Genomic DNA, 7,822 nt, shown 5'->3' with positions numbered 1-7,822 from the left:
TTTCTTTATAATGAAGTAGTCTGTATTTAGTAGATTGTGAAAGAATGATTATCAGTTCCACACACAGAGATATATAAATTCTATATATATTTAAATGAAAAAAAAAAAAAAAAAAAACTTCACTGGTATTGGAAAAAGGCGGAATCGGAGCATCCCTAGTATCGATACTCGAAACCACGATCAGCAGTGCAGCGATTGGCTGGCGGCAAGACAGTAATGTAATGACATCATATAATTAAAAAAGACACCTGACGAAAAAACCTGACAAATTTCTGGACCTTTATACGGAAACAGCCAAGCAAACAAAAATATAGATTACACAACATTATAATATTATTTTCAAATTAATTTTTAAATGATCATTATTTTAAATGATTGTCCCTGGATCAGTAGGGTAACTCTAGTAATAGAGCAGCAGTGGCTGGGATAGATTTTAAATATCAATTCTGCTTAAAAAGATGCAATCTAATCCTGTTTACATGAAATAAGCTGCTCCCGAGCAAGTTTAAGTTTATGGACCTGTTGCTATGACAGCAACTCCGGGATGAGCTTCGAAGAACCAAACAATCCAAGATCAGGCGAAATCATCAACAATCAAATCCAGCTGAGTTAGCGACGTACGAAGAATGGGCCCCAGGAGTTTCCTGATGCAGCAGGACAGTATGTTGGGTTCCGGCCTCCCCTTGACTAAATCGTGATACAGGGCAGGCAATCACGTCTTTCTTCAAGGGTTTCTCAAATTGGGATGACAGAGTTGGTGGAATTGGTGGTTTAGGGGGCAAACACTTCTTCACACAGGGCCATGTAGTTTTGGATTTTGTTTTCCCTTAATAATAAAAACCCTCCTTTAAAAACTGCATGTTGCGTTTACTTAGACAATATACAAGAACAGTAATGGTATACACAACGTCCTGAGGAGATATGTGTTCATTCACAGAAAGTTTTTCTATGAATTAATTGGAGAAGAATTCATTTTTATGGGCATTGTGTGTCTTTCCTAAGGGTAAATGAATTGTGAGTTGCTCTGCCCGCATTCCTTTGGGCAATAAAACCAGTGATATCAGCATTGGTTGCCATGGAACCAGAGGCCTGTTCTGCCTTTCTGAGGTGTTGGATGCATTTCGGGGGAAGGGTCCATAGACCCTCATAGTTGGTTTGTTGATTGAGGGGTGTTACAGAGTATTTGTTAAATTTACTAAAAAAAATTGTGTCTGATATATATATATATACATATATTAGGGGTGTAACGGTACATGTATTCGTCCCGAACCGTCACGGTTCGGTTCATGTACTCTGACGACAAATACAGTCAGTCACAGGCACCCAGAAGGGGGCACGCATGATAATGCAACGCTAACGGTCACAACAGGAAAAAGCAGAAGAAGAGATCTGCTACACACCAATCCAAAACAAGAATGGCAAGTTCAGGCAGCACACAAGAGCTCGAAGACCCGCCTGCTTGTTTTAAATCCATAGTATGGGAAAGTTTTGGGTTTCCTGTGGAGTACGGCTGTAAAGGAGAGCGAGTCGTAGATAGGACGATGACGGTGTGTCGGCGTTGTACGGCAGCTGTATGGTATGTGAGTGGAAATACGACCAATATGCTAACACATATCAGACGACATCATCCAGATGTGCCAGTCACCGGAGTTAGGCAGAAAAAGACTACAGTGCAACAACTAATCCCTGCAGCTTTTAAGCAGCCTTTAGATGTGAGAGCAGACAGGACCAAAGCTATTACGGAGGCAATTGGAATATACATTTCATCTGCAATGCGCCCACATGCAGTAGTAGAGGATCCCGGCTTCAAGTATTTATTAAAAGTGCTCGAGCCACATTACACTGTCCCATCTCGTGCGCACATAAGCCAGTCCGTGGTCCCTTCTCTATACACACACACACACGAGAGCAGTGATTGAACACGAGTTGTCCACTGCACCCGCTGTTGCATTAACAATAGATGGATGGACCTCCCGTGCTACTGAAAGCTATCTCACAGTGACAGCACACTTCATCAACTCTGAGTGGGAAATGAAAAGCCCAGTGTTACAAACGAGGCCAGTGTATGAACAGCACACAAGCACTCACCTAGCTGAGAAGCTCCAAGAGGCAGTAGCAGAGTGGAAACTTAAAGGCTTGTTCACACACAGTGACAAATATCGCGCGTGATTATCGCCGACGTTTAACGCCTCGTGACTAAACAAAGGGTGCCAATGTGAGTGTGCACACCGACGCGCAAAACGCAAGGCGTAAAAGCGTCATTTTTAAAAAAAACACCTCAGGCTCGTTTTTTTGGTTTGACACGCCGCGTTAAAAACTGGCCGACCAATGAGATTGGCGCTTTTGTTCACGTGCCTGGAGCTGCTGAAGTTACAGTAAAACATGACTTGGTGGTGCTCAAGCACAAAATGGTCTTGCCGCGTCGAAAAAACGTTGGCGATAAGCGCGCGCGATAATCGTCCCGGTGTGTACGAGGCTTAAGCCTGTTGCAGTGACCACTGACAATGCAAGAAACATTGTTAATGCTGTCAGTGATGCAGGATTGGGTCCACATATTGGATGCTTTGCCCATACATTGAACTCGGCATCACAGAAAGGAATGGCCGTCAGCCAGGTATCTTGACTGCTGGGAAAAATCAGAAAAATTGTTGGCTTTTTTCACCGCAGCTCAGTGGCTGTCCATATATTGGAGACAAAGCAGACGATGCTTAACTTGCCAAAACATTGTTTAATACACGCCGTGCCCACACGCTGGAACTCCAGCTATGAGATGGTTGAGCAGTATCTGGAACAGAAATCTGCTGTTTACTCCACTCTAACAGAAAGAGCCCATAAAAATAAGGATATTGTCAATCTGACTGACCATGAGAAATCTGGAAAATTGTTGGCTTTTTCCACCGCAGCTCAGTGGCTGCCCATATATTGGAGACAAAGCAGACGATGCTTAACTTGCCAAAACATTGTTTAATACACGCCGTGCCCACACGCTGGAACTCCAGCTATGAGATGGTTGAGCGGTATCTGGAACAGAAATCTGCTGTTTACTCCGCTCTAACAGAAAGAGCCCATAAAAATAAGGATATTGCCAATCTGACTGACCATGAGCTGAGCTGAGCAGAGAGTGTGATTGAGATTATGAAGCCTCTGAAGATGGTCACAACAATACTGAGCACTGAAACAACACCATTAGTTTCCATGATGTTACCGGTAAAAAAAAACTATCTTGGAATCCATGAAACAAAATGATGGTGATACTCCCACTGCCAGGGAAATCAAGCAAGCCATCAGTGAAAATCTGCAAACGAGGTATTCTTCTGACCCTGGTCTTGAGGACCTCCTTCACAAGTGCACTGCACTTGATCCGCGTTTCAAGACACTTCCTCATCTTGATCCAGCCTATCAACAGAGAATCTATGAAGATATCCTCATCACAGAAGTTGTGAGCACAGCACAACAGGTATGTATAATTTACTATCTTTATATTTTCTTTCATTACAATAGATTAATGTTGTTACAATGTTCACTGAACTCACTAATGAGCCTTTTCTGTCATTTTACTGCAGGGTGAGACCAGAGAGACTACAGTGGCCAGTCCATCGGCAGTGACAGCAGAGTCAGAGGCAGCACCTTCCCCTCCACCAAAGAGGTCAGCCATGGCAGAAATTTTTGGCCCACTCTTCAAAACTGTTAAAAAGTACCAGCCTGATTTGCAGCAGCAGTTGAAGGATGAAGTGTACGCCTACATGGAGTGCATTTCAATTGATTCCAACCCGCTTGCCTGGTGGAAGGCTCAAGAGTCTGTTTATCCTAATCTAGCCAAGCTGGCAAAGCGTTACCTGGCAATACCTGCAACCTCAGTCCCAAGCGAGAGGGTTTTCTCAACGGCAGGTGACATTGTTACCGCCACAAGATCTTCACTCACTACTGAAAATGTGGACAAACTGATATTTTTGAAGAAAAACTTGAAAATAGAACAAATCTGAAGCCTTTTATTTTGATGCCTTATTTATTTTGTAGCATTTTCATTAAAAGAGATTTCGGTTTTGAAGTTTATTGAATCTTACATTTAATGCACATTTAATGGTTTTCTGTTGTTTTAGGAGAGGGATGGGCTTAACCTTTGAAAGTTTAATATATATAGTCTCCTAATTCAAAAGTTTTATTTTTCATTAAAGGCAGATCCTGTTGTAAATAATAGTGAAAAATAAACTGTTGTTCCATTATTACGCCTTTTTTACTTAAATATTAATTGAATCAATTAATAAATAATATGTCAAAAACACCATTGTAGTAAATAAATAATAAAACATTCTGCCTGCTGACACAGCTTGATAGAATTACTGCATGCTGTCTACATTTGTTCTTCATGTAAAGGGCTTTGGCAAGCAAATAAAATAAACAATAAAAATTAAATTAAATAAAAATTTCTTGCCTTAACCGTCTTTCTCTCTCTTCTGAAGAAGCTGAGAAAATCACCTCCTCCTCATACAAGCTGGCTTCTGTGTCGTTAACTCCCGGCGCGGGCACAATGAAAAGACAAAGCTCAACAAGTCTGAAATATTACATGCAAAACATTACTTTTAACAATCAACACTTCATCAGCATCAAAATAATTAGGCTAGACTATACATAATGCCGCTTCCTTTAGGAAACTAACGTACATTCAGTTTAACCACGAAAAAGATGATAAAGAATTAACATGTAAATCTGTTAATACCTCACAAAGTGTAAATATTGTAAAATCTTATGTAAATATGACAGAAGACACTCACTGACGTTATATTAAAAGTATCTCTTCCGTTCAGTAAAAGAGACGTTAAGACTATTTCTGAGGTAAAAACCGTGTCCGTGTATTTTTCAATATATGCTCTTTTCGGACTATTTCCGCATTCCATGAAATCTCTAAATACTCCCAGACACAAACAATGAATGATGACTTTACATGTTTAATCTTTACTTACCATAAACGTCTTTCACTCGCTTCCATCTGAAGACGCTGAGAAAATGGCGGCTTCTCGCACTGGTGACGTCCGATGTTAACGTGACGTGCCTGCTCTCTTTCACGTCAGCACTTCTTTTTTCCCCTCAGACCTGATTGCACTGAAAGAGGAGGGTCAAGCACTGGATGAAACAGAAGAGAAAGATCAGTATGAGAAACATCATGATTTTGTAACTGAAAAGTATAATCGCTCGCAGACTAAAAAAAAGGCTTCCTCACAAAAAAGAGCTCAAAAGACAGGATCTAGAAGTCGTTTCACCTGCAAACAATGTGAAAAACGTTTCAGTCGACATGGACACCTTAAAATCCACATGAGAATTCACACGGGAGAGAAGCCCTTCACCTGCCAACAGTGTGGAAAGAGTTTTGACCAAAAAAGAGCCTTTACAGTTCACATGAGAATTCACACTAGTGATAGCGCATTCACCTGCCAACAGTGTGGAAAATGTTACAGCAGAAAAGAAAACCTTAGGTACCACATGAGAGTTCACACAGGAGAGAAGCCTTTCATCTGCAAACACTGTGGAAAAAGTTTCACTCGAAGAGGAAGCCTTGAAAGCCACGTGAGAATTCATACTGGAGTGAAGCCTTACACATGCTCTCAGTGTGGAAGGAGTTTTACACATCGACCAACTCTTAATGCCCACATGAGAATTCACACTGGAGAGAAGCCTTACACGTGTTCTCAGTGTGGAAGGAGTTTCGATCAACTGGGAAACCTTAATGTCCACATGAGAATTCACACTGGAGAGAACCCTTTTTCCTGCCAGCAGTGTGAAAAAAGTTTCAGTCGAAAAGGAAACCTTGAAGTCCACATGAGGATTCACACTGGAGAGAGCCCTTACACCTGCCAACAGTGTGGAATAAGTTTCACTCAAAAAGGAAACCTTAACATTCACATGAGACTACACACTGGAGAAAAGCCATTCACGTGTCAACATTGTAAAAAGACTTTCACATATCAAAGAGACCTGAAACGGCATTTGCAAATCCATTCTGGGAAGAAATCGCAGTGTCGCCCGGTGTGGCAAGAGGTTTACAAAATAGAGCAATTTTAAAAATCATATGCGCATTGACTGTGTAGGAGGAAGAATTTAATTTTGCTCAGTGTAATAATTTCATTTGCCATCACACATACACCTGAAGAAAATGTAGATGGGTCAATATCACCATAGAGTGCCTTTCAACCCTCACAATACTCCAAAATTTTGGTTTTAATTTCCCATTCGCTTTATGTCATGTCATAAATAGTAGACACTCAAGTACTATAGAAACATATTAGCTGAGCTCCCACCCATTTTTTTTTTAGATAATTATGGGCCATTATTTGAAGCATAAACCATAAGATATGTCCACCCTGTCATAGACACATATATTACTGTTAAATACATTTTCATTGCAATATTAAGATGCAAATTATATTTTCTGAAAGGTATGATGTCCCTTTCCAAAACAGGGTTATTTGTTTGCCTTCAAATTATAAATACATAAAATATTTTATGTAAACCATGTGCTTTAAAAAAAAAAACTCATAAATTTTGCTCATGTATTTTTTTTTTATTTGGAGAAAACTCTGATATTTGGATGCAGTTTTTTGTTTGCATGCTATTGCCCCAACACCTAGCTATTGAACACACTGGATTATATAGATATGATTGAATTATTATTTAAAAATATTACTGTAAAATATCAAGATGACAGGGTGGACCAGCACATGACATGTGGACACATAAAGCAGAACACACAAAGCATGACAAAAAATGACAATAAAACATTTAACTTAGAAAAAGTAATAAAATGACATTCTCAATCACATTGATATACCCCCTCCATTCATTTTAGTTTAGTTTAATTCATATCGATTCAGTACATCTTAACTAAAAACTCCATGTAAACACCACATTATGAGCAGAGCGAAACACACTTCTGAAAAGAAATCTAGATATACGTTCACTAACAATAACAATAACAACTTCACTGTTGTCCTGGCTTTAGCTCTGGCAGCTTTCTTTGCCTCCCTCCATTTTTTCCTTTGAGCACGTTTTCCTAGCTCAGTGAGGTCATTAATACCTTTCTTCTTCCCTGTATCTCTATCTTTCCTCCATTTCTCCCTTTCTTTCTTAAAGGTGCCATAGAATGCATTGATACAATATTTTAAATTGTTCTCTGATATCTACATAGAAGGTATGTGGCTTAAGTACGGGCAAAACATCTCCAGAAACGGTTTTACATGTCCATTTACAACAACCCTAGGATTTGTCCCTAGAATGAAATGGTCTGTTTTTACCTTATTTGGAAGTGTCATGAATAATAATGTTGAGCTCTGCTCTGATTGGCTGTTTCACAGTGCGGCTCATTTCAGTAGCTCACACAGCATGAAGGAAACACAGGGAAAATATATATTTCAATACTCTCTCTTTCTCTCGCAGTTATATTGTTGGGTTATTATACTGTATATAAAATGCGGGCATCAGGGAGCCGCTATTAATATATTCGAATGCACGGTCGCTTTTTACTTTCACTTTCGAGATTTGCGATTGCACGTGCTCTGTGTAAACTACAGCGGCAGTACTTACCACACATTTTACAAGATCAGATGCTTGTCAGTGGTGCTCAGGATCTGTAAATCATTCGCCATCATCCTCAGTCATCTCTCCTGACTCTGTTTATGTGGTAAGTGAAATCTTATGTACTGTAATGTAACAGGCTACCGCTAGCAAGCAGCTAACATGTCCCTTTAGTGGCTCACATTATTTTATTAGAACGCGCGTTATTTGTTTTCCGTGCCTTTCTGAATACAGACACCAACCCATCCCTGCACAT

General features: G+C 40.0%; 1 pseudogene; it reads left to right on the top strand.

The window, feature by feature from the left end:
- Positions 1-3,232: 3,232 nt before the first annotated feature.
- LOC107705326 (zinc finger protein 585B-like) lies at positions 3,233-5,970 on the top strand (annotated as a pseudogene).
- Positions 5,971-7,822: the final 1,852 nt, after the last annotated feature.

This window comes from Sinocyclocheilus rhinocerous, unplaced genomic scaffold (genome assembly GCF_001515625.1).
Source record: "Sinocyclocheilus rhinocerous isolate Xijiao unplaced genomic scaffold, SAMN03320098_v1.1 scaffold1796, whole genome shotgun sequence".
Classification (NCBI taxonomy): domain Eukaryota; kingdom Metazoa; phylum Chordata; class Actinopteri; order Cypriniformes; family Cyprinidae; genus Sinocyclocheilus; species Sinocyclocheilus rhinocerous.
Note: the sequence above shows the minus strand (reverse complement) of the source record. Positions and strands in the feature narration are given on the sequence as shown.